The sequence below is a fragment of the Diprion similis genome, chromosome 4 (assembly GCF_021155765.1).
Source record: "Diprion similis isolate iyDipSimi1 chromosome 4, iyDipSimi1.1, whole genome shotgun sequence".
NCBI classification, from domain to species: domain Eukaryota; kingdom Metazoa; phylum Arthropoda; class Insecta; order Hymenoptera; family Diprionidae; genus Diprion; species Diprion similis.
In genome coordinates this window covers 16,092,871-16,109,216 of record NC_060108.1, presented here as the reverse complement: position 1 = coordinate 16,109,216, position 16,346 = coordinate 16,092,871, and the positions used below count along the sequence as shown (strand labels likewise).

Genomic DNA, 16,346 nt, shown 5'->3' with positions numbered 1-16,346 from the left:
GAATCTACCGACAGCAGCTCGCTCGACGAGCTCGAGCCGCTTGTCCGTCCATTGATTTTATTGCCGTTGGTGTAGAGTGTTTGGTTACTATGTTGTAACACGCGCGTTACATTAGTGCATTAGCGAAAGTGCATTAGTGTGAAGTGGTTTTTAATAGAATTAGTTCGCCCGGTTACTCTATAGACAGACGCGGTCTCCCCAGAGCTCGCATCGAGCCTTTCCGATGATGCCAAACCCCGCAGCATCGCGGGTCCATGCAGCTTCCGAAAATCTGAAATCACATTCGAACTTGACCCCCGCGGTGCACGTCGACTCTACGCCGAAAACTTGAAAACTTGGCCCGTGCATAGAGGAAGAAAACGAACCGCGGCTCGCCTCGTACGATTCGCCCCCGCGAGTTAAGACTATTTTTAACAATAAAGTATCATAGTAATATACTATAGGTATGTGTACGTATCGCATTTTCCCAAAGTGTAATAACTGAAATTTTCCGACAAGATCCACGCGATATGAGCTGGCAGCTGCTCCCCGCCAGACGACAGAAGCGCTGGCTTTTGCCAACTTTCAAAATAAAATAGCTTGTGTATACTCCAGGCAGAACAAGACTGATGCTTTTTTCGACGAATCAAACCAAACTCGAGACTCGTATCTGTCTTCATCGGTTAATCAAATTAAAAACCCTATTTTAAGAAAATTTAACACTCAAATATGCGAGCTCACAGGCACTGCTTGCCAATCGGTGATTATATTCAAGCACGTGTCAACAATTCGTTTCGCGAAATATAGCTGCTCTTGAATGAAAAGATCCTTCTTTAGCCGTGGGAAAGTTTTCCAAAAAATCCGCGTCGCTAGCAGCGCGCAACTGGAAGTTGGACGATCTTTCGAGACGTCGACATCTCGACATTAGACACTCCTAACTGGGTGTAAAAGAGCAGAAAGCAGCGAAACTGAAGATTGATCTTCTCCTCCGGGGCTTGCACGAGGAGTACATACGAGTTTGTCGGGTCGAGCTGACAAAGCGGTGAATTTAATCGCACTAAATTAATTCCATTTTCTCGCAGCATCGCGGATTCTCTATGTGTTTCGTACTTCATCAGGTCGGCCCCGAGGTGGGGAGGGTGGGTGAGGATGAGGGTGAGGGTGAAGGGATGCGCACCCACCCTTTTCATCTCTCCGCCTTAGAAATCCTCCCCTGCGAGAGTGTGCACGCGGCAGATACACGGACTCGTATACCTCCTACCTGGGGGATGTGCATTTGTATATACACACGTACGTACAGAGACGCGGTGGAATCAGGCTCGCGCCTGGATGTGCTCTCTCGGCGGAGCTAGTCTACAAGGAATTGTTAATTGCTCATGCAGCGGCAATTTGCATAAATCAATTTTATATCAGCGTTGTGTACCGGTGCCACTATCTATACATAGGTATATACATACCTACGGGGGCTCGCGAGTAAGACGTGGAAATGCATAAGCGCTTTGCAAAACGGTGATTAAGCCGCGAGTTTATATATAGTACGTCAAATTCTCACGTGCATTTCGCTCTTATATATGTATCTATATCTATATATACCTATGTGTTATACGTATGATCTGCATCGCGCGAATCGAAATTTCTAAATAAATAAATATTCAGATTTACGTCGAAGGAACAGTGTATCGTAAAAAATGTCAGCAACCTTCGCGCAAAGGTCAAGATAAGCCATAAAAAATCTCGTCTCGATCATAAATATGGTAAAAACTATCGTATTATTATTATTATTGTTGTTATTATTATTATTTCGTGCAAGTTAAATCGTTAATATTGAGGTTTCTCTCGCTCTTCGATTTCCGAGTCGAAACTTGGAATGGTTCGGACTTCCGACACCTTCTGGGGTCGATCGCGAGTGGTTAGAGAATCACTTGGACCTTTTACGCTTACGTTGTTCTTTCCTGGCCAATGATATCACCACCATGGGGCACCTGGACGACGCGGTGCGTCATATTTTGAGGGTGAAACGAGGTCGAAGGACTCGGTTTCCAACCTAGTGACACACCCGCCAGTCTCGCGATGTTTCCACAACAAACCAATGCTCCGGTAACATTACAGCTGTCGACGTGGAAAGTTCGACAAAGGAATGAAATCGCGAGGAATGTAATCCGGAACCAAGTACCGAAGTCTTATAAAACGGTAGCCGTTCCTCCGGACCATCGCCGTGCAGTATTTCCCCGATTGACCAAAGGGTATAGGCGAACGATCGTCTCCCGATTCTCCATTTTTTAATCACGTCGCCTCGGTGTCCCGTTTTCTAAGTCCTGTGTCGGAGGCTCGGCCGGGGTTTCGTTGGGTTTCGTTGATACACTACGGCTACGGTGGAAGTCGACGCGAAGCGACTGCCGCAACAGGAATGCGCTAATGAGATCATTTAGCGGCTCTTCGTCCTCGCGGTTCCCTTCGGCCTGTAGCTTGACCTTGGTCTTTGCTTGATTTACGCGGACCCTCGTTCTCGGGGCAGGAGTTAAGGCGCAGTCGGGACTTGCGATGATTTTTTTTTTTTTTTTTTTTTTTTTTTCTTCTCGATCTAACCCGCGCTTCGTCGTATTAGCCGATTTCTTACAATGCTGGTGAAAATAATTCGTGGGTGAATCGGGAGTAAAACAGCCGATGATGATGTTATGGGAGCTGATAGAACTCGGCGACACACACTTTCCATCTCTCTCTCTCTCTTGCTCTCTCCGCGCGTTATAAATATATAACAAACAGCCTGAACTGGCACGGCAGTAATTCCGGCGCTAGATCTAACATTACATGCAGCAACCAACAGAGTCTGCCGAGGATGCTGCTGCTGCTGGTGCTGCTGCTGCGTCGCTTCGCGAGGGGGCCGTCCGTGTGTATAATGGTGTATATTTAGTTTTTAGTAGGGCGAATATAAATTTTCTAGTCAGTTAATGTTCCCGTTAGCCGTCTCGGTCTAGGATCTGCTACCCGATGGCCACGTGGAGATGCGGGGGCGTTCAGGTGCCTATTTCGGAAAAAGAAACAACAACATAACTAAAAAGAAGAAAGAAAAGTAAAGAAAAACAACAAAAATAAAAAAATAAATAAATAAAAAAAAATGAAACAATAATAAGACGAAAGCGAAAGTTCGAAGTACACGAGAAAAGCATAAATCCTACTCCGGGCTGTTGAACTATTTATAGAGATGCTGGATAATCGCTCGTTCTCAAATACATTCAGCTGAAAGTGTGAACTATTTATTGGTCAGGCGTAGACGATCTAGAATCGCCGGGGGAGGACTGGATGAAAAAAGTTTCACCAGAAGACGGAAAGGAAGAAGAAACAAGGAAAAAAGAGAACAACGACGAGGAGTGACCCTCAAAAATCGAATCGAACCGATTAGTCGTTAAGAGGAATGATTTAGATAGCAACACGTCGTCATTTTTAGTATCTTCGGGTCGTTAGAGAGTTTAAAGCTCAAATATCTCTCTCGTTCACCAAGGCTGATAGAAACCCTTGCAGCCTGCAGTATACACCTTATAATATAGCTATGTACTCCATGTGTATATAGTGTATATGTAGAGATATACACACACTACGTATATACCTATATAGCCACGTTATGCGTGCAAGAGGCATAAATTTCCCGCCAAATTTATAATGACAATGACCATAAAAATTGTCACACAATAAAATATATGTGGTGATTATTTATCGCCATCGTCAATCCATTATACATATATAGAAGCACGCATGCTCGTGCATTTACATGAACGTACTGGACCCTTAAGATTCGTTTCCCTCAGGATGGCGTCGGCCAGGTCGCGGCTTACGAGAAGGTGGGAAAAGGGGTGAGGGCAAAGCTATCGGAACTTCGGCGCATACAACAACGACGGCATCTATATTATACCTATGCATACACGCGGACGAGAGAGAGAGAGGGAGAGAGAGAGAGTGTTACTCGAGCCATGCACACGTGGAACTGCAGGAGGCGTCTCTCTCTCTCGTATGCAACGCGCTCCAAACTTTACAGCCAATTATTTTATACACCGTTTTATTACACCTACGTCTTGCCTATCCAGAGTTCCCGCCCCTTTTCATTCATTCATTCATTCTTCTCCCGCATTTTTTCCCTGCGCTTTAATTTCCTACCACATTCTTTATTCGAAGCCACGTCGCAGCTCATTGATTATCCTTGAACGCTGTCTGTCACGCGTTCTGTACTAAAATTTTTTGCAACATATAATACGCGACTGCGCAGAATAGACGAATCGAGATTGTAAAAGCGGAATAGAGAGAAAACGGATGCGGAGGATCCACGCGGGAACTCTGGACGAGGCGAGATAGGGAATCCTTGTGTATAGCGATTTTACGAGGAGGTGAAATTTATTGCTGGAATTGCCCGGTGGAATATTAGAAGCTGTAAACAGACTGTATCACCCGACGCTCGAATCCTCAGCCCTCAGTCCTACGCCCGCTCACTCCGACCCCGGTATAAGGTGGTATGCATATAAGACGCGTTATACCGTAGCTATCTACCCCTGCGGAAATTGATTTTACGAAAAGTATCGTTGTACACCATGTGTACCGTGGAAAGAATTACATGCGTTTCAAATGGGGTGAAAAACGTGCGATTCGATCTTTGTTGATTTCCAGCGCTTGGAATTAGTTTGAAGATTGTTCAACCCTTCGGTTACATACAGCGGCAGAATATTATACGTGGGTACCTATGAAAAGGTGAAAAAGGGTGTAATTGAGAAAATGATTGGCCGCTAACGAAGTACGGTAATGAATGGTTAACGCCGGTAATTAGCGGGGAGTAAATATTTACTTTCAACGAGATATCCGACGAATTTTTCCTTTAGGACTTTGTGCTTCATCTTCTTCATCTTACCTACGAGCTGGCAATTACTGCGAATCTTACTCGCTCGCGGATAGAGCGAAAGAGCGAGAGAGGATGAGAGGGAGAGAGAGAGAGAGGGTGGGAGGAAGGGACCGTCTCACCGCTGAGGAGATTGCATCGTGTATGCATAATAGCCGTGCCCCTTGCACAACACATGCCTCGTTGCATACACACACGTGTCACAGGCACACTACACAGCTCTGCATCTATACCTAATACATATCCACTTCCACACGTGCAAAAACAAACACGAATGTATGTACGCCGAACAATAATTACCAGCTCGTAGATATATTCTCGGCTAGAGATTAATTCCACAAGTATTGATCATCCCCTGCACCAAAGCCAAGGCCCTGTGTTGCGGTTTAACCAAGACGATACTACGAAACGGGGATGAATGGTCTTCCGGTTTGTTGATATGCAGCCGTGTATTCCAATCTGTTCTGACTTTTTTTCAAATCTTATCCAAGTGTAAGTTTATTATCGATTCAGAAGTACGATCGGCATTGCACTGTCGCATTAGTGTTCCATCGTGTGTAACAGCGGTGATGTAGTGAAACAAGTAGGTATACATATATGCGTATGTAAAAAGAGAAAAAGAGAAGAAAGATCGAGTGGTAATAAAAAGAGTTCTTTACCCCAGAGTCAGACATCCTGCGTTAAGCCCGTGTCTGTGTATCAGTTCGTGGTTAAGCAGCGTATCTTGTGAGTATGTGTAAGATGTTTTGGGTTCAGGGAACATTTTGATTAAATCAACAATTCCCTCCAGTCTGCAGCCGGCGGGCGTATAGATGATAAATTTCTAAACGTACGACTTCCTTTTACTATTTATATTAAATTTATAATTACAGTTCTCGTTGTTTGTTCCTGCGGCGGTGCAGGTTTTAAGTATATTTTTGTTATTCAAGTGCTTACCTGAGCGTGACAAAACAATCAAGAAATAACGGATCAACTCGAGGTAGGTATATAACTGTACAACATACGCGGCAGGAAGATAGAGGGGCCGGAGGGGCGACGGAGATGAGCGATGAAAAATAACAATTTAGTACATAATTTAGGCGTTTTCAAAGGTACATAGGTGTTAGCGGGTTCGCGGATCCGTGAAGAAGCGAGCGCGAATATTGTTGCGGAGTGATGACGTCACGACAGGACACGTCGCTCACCGGCAAGAATGGCAGGAAGTCGTGAAATGAAATTAGTATATCTACCCGGCTCCATCCCTTCCCTTCCCTTTCCTTCCTCTTCTCCCCTCGTCCCTATTCCTGTACACTCGCTGCTAATACAAAGCCCAGACTGCCGGGTACCTAGCCAGCCAGCTAGATAGCTAGCTAGGAACAATAATTAAACGCGTGGATACTATTACTTGTATATATATATATATATATATATATATACACACCTGGGTGGATAGCGTGAAATATGTGAGCTCGGTACGCGAACATTCGTCGGACGATGTAATTCTCTGATGTTTTTTTATAAATTGCGTCATTAAAATCTGATTGTCTCTGGTCCAACGGCGCGTGAACTTTTCAAAGTATTCATTTTGAGATAGGAACGATGCAAAGCTTTGTTGGATAATTTTTTTCCGGTGTAACAGTCGCTTCGAATGCTGTGAAGCTAGTTTGAACATTCCTTCAAATACGGGGGTACGGATCGATCTTTGACGTTGTTCGAAATTCAAACTTAATCTTTCAAACCCACAGTTTCAAATCGTGGGTTATTACTACTGTGACGCGTTCGGCTGCTGGAATTTCCGTTATCTACATTATGCATTGCCCATTTTACATCTTAATGGTCTATAAACTTACCTTTTACTTTTACAGCTATGATCGGCTACGAAATCTATTCTTCAACTTTTGGAAGAAATTCTTCTCACGATCTACGATTCGTCAAGTTAACCTTTAAACAGTATTTTAGAAGGCGAAGACAGGCCCAGTATTCCCTGATATCTGTTGAATCGTCGTTTTGAACAGTGACAAAAAAACGAACCTTCGAAAAGTGATTCCCAAAAGATGCAATCGGCGAACGGGCATGAGCGAAAATATTCATTCTTATACATATATGTATAGCTACATACGTATATATGTATGTTGATCCTGTTTGGCTGTCGGTGTGCGAGCGTGGTTAGTTATGTCGATGTGGACGGGGTTTCGTACGTCCCGTAATAACTGAACGCCATTATAAGAGGTCCTGGGGGATACAGGAATCGGAGGATGCAGAGTCGCATTTGTGTGACATACCCTGTGCCTGCAGCATGTAGGACGTTCATGGTGTTCGTTCCCTCTCTTCTCTCTTCTATCTTCTATTTTCCATCTTCTGCTCTCTTTCACCTTTTCTAGAACGTTATACCTACTAACGGTCGTTATCACCAGGATACGAATCGCGGTCTGACCGCCGCTGATATTTCTTTGCTTCTTCTTTATTTCCTCGCGTACGGCTTTGATTGATCGTAGCTTCATATATCCGTTCCGTTTATAACTAACCTGTATACGATATACCTTCTCGAGATTGCGCTTCCTTCTTCACCAATTTCAAGGTAACCACGGTGGGTTTGCTTCGACAAATGATACCCAAGTTATCGAAGACAAGACAAATAAAAAAACAAAAAGAAAAAAAAAAAACATTGCGATTATAAACCGCGATAATTCGCACTTCGCACTTCCGGAGATCGCACGTGAGGAGGCAGATGAGGTTACGATCTCTTGCTTTCATCCAGGTCTTCTTGCTTCGATACTATCGGGTTAGTTAAATCCTGCTCGACCAGTTAAGCCAGCAATTGATCACATGATTTGCACACGACTTGCAACTTTACCGTTACTGTGTACCTAATTATTAACCCCATTTTGAACCTTCTACTTTCAAGACGTGCATCAGGTATAAGAGTCTCTCGATCCTTGCCGCAAGACGAGGAGAACAAGAGTCCGTTTCAAGCTCATATTCGTACTTACGTAAATTTCTTTGCAACTCGGTCCAGACAGGCTCTTGCCTTTGGTGTCTGTATCGCTCGAGCGAAGAAGCTGTGTGCGTTGTGCCGCGGTTTAATTATGTATTTATTTTCAGCCCTTTGTCAAGCCTACCTTTTCCTGCGTTCTTTACCCGGAAAGGAGTTATGCCAATTCCTGGTACACAGCACAGCATGCTCCTGCTGCTGATGCTGTTGACGGTGCCGCGAGCAAGACTGTTAATGAATTTTCACTCTAGACACTTTATTTACTCATTAGTATGTCGAAAAAATTTTCCATGGACGATTGCCGAGGTGTTTCTTTTTACTTCTTCTTTTTATTGATTTTTAGTCCCCTCTCTTTTTACACTTTTATATCTCGCTCGTTGCAATTCATCCGAAATGTATCACAGGTTATATTCTTTTAATTATGCGTTTACTAGTTGATCGTTGAAAGGTACCTTCAGCTGTAAGAAACGAGAGAGAATCGATCCATTCTGTATAATTATATAATTTTTAACTGGTAAATTCTTTTAATTTTGTGTTTCAAGAAGTTATGGTTAATCTATTAATTAATTGGTTAATTACGATAATTATTATCGTGCGGCACGCTCCAGCTTGTTGGACATCTGTCTGTCCGTGATATTACCCTCAAAGTTCATTAGTCGATTTAAAACTGTACCAAATGTCTTTCAAGTGTAGTGTAACGACGTGCGAGGGATCAGGGATACCGTCCCTCGTCGGTGCAGGAAGATCGTTAAATGCCTAAACCAGGCCAGCTTTCGCCTCTCGTCTGTCAAAAATGTGTTTTTAATGATTCCCGAAGGAGTGGCAAGATTGAGACCTTGAATATCCTTTATTTCTTCCAGATGGATACCGGCCAGGCTTTTTTCTAAACGTGAACAAGGATCGTTCGGTCTTACTTCCTGAACGTAAACGACGAGATACGGCTTTGGTGAGTGTAATAATTTTGATATTATATCTAGGTATTTATATAATATTGAAAAATGTTCGCAATCGAAAGCAACGAATACGAGGAAGAAGAAATCGCAATTTTGAGACAAGCTGAGAAACAACGACCAGAGGCATTATAATATCGAGTCTCAAAGTATTCTGAGAACTCGTCACTTGATTAACTCCGGGGAGTTAATTAGTTTCTCCGAGCTCGTTGCGAGTCGGCGACTCTCTCGTCAGACTTCTTGAGCTTTTACCTCCCGCTCCGGTTGGCTGCAGGTTGTTTGGCGAATAATTCGAAACCTCAGACAGACACTTGGATTAGTTGATACCATTCTCGTAATTGTCAATAACTTTCGCACGGTGGCTATTTGAATGAATTATAATCGTTAATTGAGGAAAACTCTCATTATTATGTATTATATATATATATATAAACCTACCGTTGCAAGTAGAATAATTTATCGGCTCGCGTGAAAAATTTCACAATCCGTTGATTGGCTGACAGCTATGAATTATAAGAATTGTGCCATTCTCACGATACTCATTCAAGAGACTCTATAACTTTCTTATTTAATTAATCTCTCTTCTTTACATATATATTATGTATACATATAGACTCGATTTCTCCCGGCTACTCTAGTATATCAGTTAAATGTCCGTGCAATATCTCTGTATACTGCAGCCGAAGTGCAGTTGAGCACATCTCGGAGACATCCGTAGGCCGGAACAGGTGTGCTTTTGTAACTTTTGTTTCAACCTGCACTTTTTTGCCTTGGTACCTTTATTTTTCTCCGATATATAGGTATAAGGATTTTATTCGCACCTCAGCAGCTGGCGAGGTCCCTTTTTTCTCTCCTTACCTCGCCTCTTCCCTCCTCTGCGAGTAATGATCTGCGGGTAATCACCTGTGATGAGATCTCTGAGCGCGTTTACACTCGTGTGTTTACATACATATATCTACGTATGTGTAACGCTGAGCCCCAGACGACAGCGGCGACCAGTTCGACCACAAACCAATCAAAATTCGTACCAGGGTAAAAGTTAAGCGTCGAGCATCCGCCAGGATTGTCCAGGATTTAACCGCGTCGTAATATGTATGTATGTATGTGCGTAAATACAACGATTCATCCGATACTCTGCAGGACGATGCGTCCTTGCAATATTCTGCCGAGGTGTTGGTGCTCGTACGAATTGCGTCTGCATGTATCAACGAACCGTGGTGAATCGCTGCCGGTATATTTACCTTGCGGTTTCAATTCGATCTTATTTAAATATAAATTACAGTACCGTGCAGACGAGCGAACTTCACCGTTTCTGCTGGCATTACAACAGTGCTCGTGTTGTGTTGGTACTCTAGGATACGAATCGGGTGATTCGGATATTCCTTGTCCTATTTTCTATGCAGCAGGACGGATGCACGCTCGCTGGATCTTGTTTCTTGTTTCCGATACCGCGAGAAAATGATTTTCCTCGTTGAGTAGAAATTTCGCGGTTGGATCTACGCAGCAATATTCCTGGGAATCATCCTGGAATGTAATATCTTACTCTTTGACACATTTAAAGAGAACTGTGAATCAGGATTTTTACGTAAAAAAATTTCATCTTTCTTTCCTAGAAATTTCGCGTTTTCGACATTTTCAATATAATATCAGCTGCAAATGTATGGAATAAAATGACGCAAATAAATCATCTTTGAATCAAAATTTGTCCGGTGTTTCATAAGACTTTACAAAGTTTTCATAAGATCCGCCAATAATCTGTAGTAAAAAAAAAGTGTCCAAAATTTTCTCCGTAGAAACCTGCCTGATTTTACGCGGATCAAGCCTAACGTATTTCGTGTACCAATTCCGGTTTTCTGTTTCTTTGCAAATTAGATTGTTCGTAGAAAAAAATTTCCGCTTCTTACCGCGGCTTGGCGCGAATAACTGTGACAAATCTTACACGAACGGTTGGCAATGGCGGACCGATATCTATATACCAATTTTATTTTATACCTGCCGGTGAAATTTATCCGGGGGATAATTCCGGGAGATCTTGACCGCGTGGATCTTGCGTGGATTCGAGTCACTCGACGGAGTATAAGAGGAACGACAATGGGGGATAAAACGGTTTCTTAGTGCCAGAGGCTGACCCCGTCGCCGCGCCGCTTCCCGCCTTCATAGTCGACAAAAAGTTAATTCATTTCGAACGTTTTTACCTCGATGCGAGAATATTACACCGGGCTAGACAGTGGCTCTCACAATCAGACATACCCACCCGGGAGATCGCCGCACATTTTCCTCTCTCTCTGTGTGCGTGCGTGGTTGAAATGAGAAAACGTTTCTATTTTCTTCTATTTTTTGGCATCTTTTTCTTCTTTCCTTCTTTTTCTCTCATTGTCACGAGAAGAGGAATTAATCGAAAACAAACTGTACGAATTAGCCAAGCTAGAGTACCGCGTATTATATACCCGATCCGTACATGTCTTTATTTGTCGAGAAAGTCACGTTTCAAGTTCACATCTATCCCATCTACACGCTTTGTCACGAACAATTTCAACTCTCCAACCATCGCGGCTCGGGTTGATTGAACAAAAAATCACATCGAACGAATGACTTCTCAATTTCAAACCCGGATTAAACAAAAACTTGATAGAAATAGTTGAAGATAGACTTTTAATCAAAGAGATTGATGGAATTGTGGATGGAATGATATAATATATCCTTACTTAACCTCCGAGCCGCGAGTCACGTATATTTAGGTATTGCGTCCTTGTCTGAGTTCTATTTCCTACGCTTTATACATTTCAAATCTTGACTGCAGTCGCGGCAAGTATTGTTTAATAATTTTTCAAATTTCGTTCTTCACAATCGACTTCTTCCTCTCAATGTCTCACTTCATTCGCAACACTGATATTCGGTAATCGAGTATTTGCTTAAGTCAGCAGCCTCTGGCGTTGACAAGTCTACGAAATGTTGTAAAAAGTTTAACAAAACTTGTGCAATACCGTCGTTGGAACATTTCATTTTCGCTTTGCACAGGTTTATAGGTACAACGATCGCAGCGGTTAACAACCTTTCGGTTCGGCAGCATATATATATTATATTCTATATGTAGGTACGGGATGTTCACCAACTGCCTACACATATAGATACGCCAGGGCAGGGTGTTACAATAAATTTGAAGAATATTTTATTCAAGCGGTTTCGATCGCTAGTTTTCAATTTGCCGTCCCGTATATATTTCCGGGGGTTATAAGAGCTACTGGGGAAGCGAAACCAGCGAAATGGAGAGGAGTGGAGAGGAGTGGAGAGGAGAAGAGAGGAGAGGAAAGGAGAGACTCGGCTGCTGGTCAGAAAGATGCAATTTATCAGGATGGTCCATCCGTCTGAAATATCCCCCCTACCAACCCCCATGCCCCCTGCCTGCCCCCTTCTCAGCCTCCACCAGCCTCTGGCTCGCGAGATGATGAAAAAATAATAATCTCTGGGGGTCAGTCAGTTACGACGCGAGGGATTGGGGATTCCCCGAGTTCGAGGGCTCGGGGTTGAGTGGGATTTCCTACTACGGAACTATCCTGTCTTTGAGGAGAAACTTTTTGAATTTAATCAAATAATGCCGCGTCGGGTATGTACGTACGTATGTACACACACGTCTGCTCGGTATATAATGCACAATGTACATGTGTGCATAACCACACACGACAAACCTCAGAGGCAGACAACTGTGATATCATATCTCGTAGTTTTTTCCTTTTGCGTAAGTTCAGATTTATCAATAACATTGGAGTTCGCGTTCGTTTAATTTTTCATCAAATTTTCTATCGATTGATGGAAAATACAGTGTGCAAATAGGAGAAGTACCGAAGCTATAATTACATAATTCAGAAATTAATGAAGACGGGTGTTTGGCTAACCTTTGGGTACTAATTAGGTGTCATGACGAAAATCATCGTGTTTAATTTTTTTCGATCAGAAACTTCGTCAGTCTTCCAGCTATTTCTCTTGATTTGTGCCAAAATTTTTAACCGATTCTAAAAAACGTTGGAACGTGTAGAAATATTCGATTACCATGTATATTTAATATCAGTTTGAAAGTGATCAGCGAGTTCTATGTCCATTTGATAGAAACGGATTTTCCGTTCAGTCGGATCGATTATATTCACACTTCAACGAGGTGTACATACGTAAATACATAAATAAACTGATTGGGCGAGAAATTGGAATACCTTATATATTTGTCGTCTGTGGGGTTCCAGGAGCGGTTTTCGTGTGAAGCGAGCCGAGCCATAAGAAGTATAGGAGAGAATTTCGTAGGACAGACACGAATGTGCTGCTTGAGGGTGAAATTGAACCGCGACTTACAGGAATGGAAAAAGGTTTACCAATTCAAAAATGCCAAAACTTTTGGTACTCGACTGCAAGTAATATTGTTGGCACATAGCTGCCTAGTTTTCACTAGGAAATACATACTTCTGAATACGCAGCTATGAGGGGAATGTGCCGTAGTATTAGAAATGATTCTATTCCAATCTAAGACGCTTGGAATATTCGCCACTGCACTTACCTTTATTTCTAATCAGACTAATCGTAAAGTAAAAAGGTAGAGACTTTCCCCTCCCGAACGTGACGTGTTTTTTTTTTCGACTGCTTCCGTAATAACGTAAACGTAAAGGTTCACTCGTTGAAGGGTCGACTGTGTGCACTCTACGAGCGGCAAGCAGGTGCATCGGCTCACCACCGCTATATGGGGAGGGATTCCGGTCGACAGATGGTGTTACTTCCGGTAGATAGATTAAAACTTTATGGGATTTGTTAATTCCATTAGACCCCGCGGGCCGACAACCCCTCCCCGCCCCCTTCACAACCACCTCCCACCATTCGCCTCCCCGTAGGCCTAATGGAATATGATAATTGGGCCCTGCGGCGCGAGTCCAGCTGTCGCCTCGCGTGTGTTCTACTTATTACGATAAAGAACTAGAAATAATAATAATAACAACAACAACAATAATAATAATAAAGAAGATTGAGCCGAAAATGAGCGAGATCGGATGAAAAACCCGCAGACGGTTCTTCACTCTTTTCGTGCGTAAATTTGTGTGTATAATACCGGTAAGATTCTTTACAAATCGAAAGTAAAATTTATATCCAACCTCGTAGGTATATTCCGAGAGGAACGACCGCGAAGGGTTGACTGGATTTAACAGTTTGCGCACAGCTCGATTCGCCGAGTGTTTGGTGGAATTTTTCATACCGCGTCTCTTTTTTTCCCCCGTTATTTCCTTCCAACCCTGCATGCCATGTAGTGTTTCGCCGAGCAATAACACACACACCCCCGATGGATCGAACGGCTCGGCTCGCGTGGAGAAGGGAGAACGGTCAGAGGGAGCTTAAGGGGGCTGGAAGAAATGTTTTCGGGACGGGATTTGCCTGTGCGGGTTCGGGGTTGGGCACCCCTTGACGGAGTATGTGTTACAGGGTAGGTTATTTTAATTACTGTCCAGCGGGCCTCTAAATTAAAGAGCATTGTTCCGGAGTCTAGGGGAAGCGAAACGGAGGAGGAATCACCCTCTTGCAGTGCCTACCGTACCCACACGAGAGTGAAACACATACAAATGCGAAACGTGTTGTTCAAGCCTGGTGTATGGAGCTACGTACGTGCCTACGTATGTATGTAGAATGTGAAACGAAACGAGACCTTTGTACGATGCCATCTTTTACCGGGATGGTCCAGAACGGGGTGGCGCGTTACGTACGTTTGACACTAACCGGGCTGACCACTGTGAATTGTTTCTAAACTGCTACAGATTAAGCCGAGGCTCCGGCGTTCCTCCGCCCTGGCATAGATATTAAACGTAATTTACGCCTCGGCAAAGAATTTCGTAATTGAACCGGCAGCTGGAACTGGAGAGGATCGTTTCATTTCGTATTCAACGTTATAAATAGCTGCAGTTTAAGCCGCTGCCCCTGCATTTGCTCACCCGCCTCCCTCCTTACACATTATACATATATCTGTCTACCCATTGCCCATACACCAGCGAATATCCTTCGGAACAAACATGTGTAGCTTGCGGTAAGGTCTTCTCGATTTTACATACATATATACTCGTTTTTCATACATCAAAACGGAGCTTTAACTTCCGTCTGTGAAAAACTTCTGCTTTCACCCGCGTCATCGTTTTGCGCTTACGCGAGTTTTGTGTGTGTGTGTGTTTTTTTTTTTTTTACTTTTTCTTTCCAATGCAAAATTCACTAAGCCGGCACGTATTTTAGATTCGGGACTTTCCAAAGCCTCGTCGTGTCCGGCGTGACATTTTAAACACTCGTTTCGTCGGTCAAAGCCGGGCTCTGAAGCCATGGAGTTCGGCGGCTTCCTGCTACTGCCTCATGATTTTCCAACGGGGATTTTCCTGGTCCCCTGAGACACCGTTGAGGAGAAAATAAAAACTGTAAAGATTCCGTCTTCGCGTCGTGCATGCACTCAGTCACTCGATCTGGCATCCTGCAAGTAAATTTTTGGCAAAGTCTGTTCAGAAAAATGCACCGAAAAATTATACACCCTGCATGATAAAAATACCATCGTATCGCGTATTACGTCGGTATTAATTTATCCCGGTAACTTCCGCATTCGGCTAATCCACAGACCCTCGGCCCTTTTTCCACTGATTTTGGTCATCGCGCGGTGACTGGGGACGGCTCGTCGGGGGCAGGTAGAGGTCCTCGTAACTACCGATTAAGCTCGTACGTCATTTGTCAGGGTAAATTACTCGGCGAGGGAGAACCCGTCGCTCTTACCCCATAACTCAGCGTCTGATTTATAGCTTCGCCCTTCTCCTCCCCTCTCTTCCTCTCTTCCTCTCTTCCGCTCTTCCTCTCTTCCTCTCTTCCTCTCTTCCTCTCTTCCTCTTTTCCTCCCTTTCACCTCCTCTACTTCGCTCTTCCTTCCGCTCGTTCCCCGACTCGCGACTTGCCCCATTTCCACCCTCCTCGGGACCGCGAATTAACCGTCTTGCGAATATCCTCTCGGTACCGTTTCACTCGTGGAACTAGACCCTCTCAAGGAGGGGGTGCAATACTGTGGTTCATTCACCAAGATTAGCAGCGCAATGTTTTCGAATGTATCTGGTTTCAATTGGTGGATCGGATTAGAAAAAAAAAAAATTTCAATCAATCTTAACCACGTGCTGGTACCCCGGATATTCAAACAGGTACTTAGTCTTTCAAATCGTTTTTCGTTACATCTGCGCAATTCCGTAGAAACTCTATGGTACTATTGCACTACTGTACCTACTATGCTACAAGTCGTCACAAATCTACTATCACACCGCTACGACACACCGAAGAAAACGTAAGTTAGAATTTGATTTTTGACTCTCAATCTCAGCAGTGCGGTCGGGGGACATGGGGGGGGGGGGGAGGGGGTACCCGGCTTCTCATTTCTTCCCCTCTCCCTCCTCCCACCCCTCCTTCGTTCTTCTACTCTTCTCTCTCATCCCCTCGACGCGGTGGGCCCGCCTCATTCATTAACTTAACACGATTTATCAATTAGCGTTAGAGTCCGCAATTGATAGCGATTCCGACGCGTCCTACC

At 43.7% G+C, this 16,346-nt stretch overlaps 1 protein-coding gene across 2 annotated transcripts in view; it reads left to right on the top strand.

The window, feature by feature from the left end:
• Positions 1-8,689: 8,689 nt before the first annotated feature.
• Positions 8,690-16,346, top strand: part of LOC124405228 (LIM/homeobox protein Lhx9-like) — a 108,026-nt gene continuing 100,369 nt past the window's right edge. For both annotated transcript variants that reach the window (XM_046879945.1, XM_046879943.1), the window contains exon 1: positions 8,690-8,775. The gene's annotated coding sequence lies outside the window, so the exon portion shown is untranslated. The remainder of the gene's footprint in view (positions 8,776-16,346) is intronic.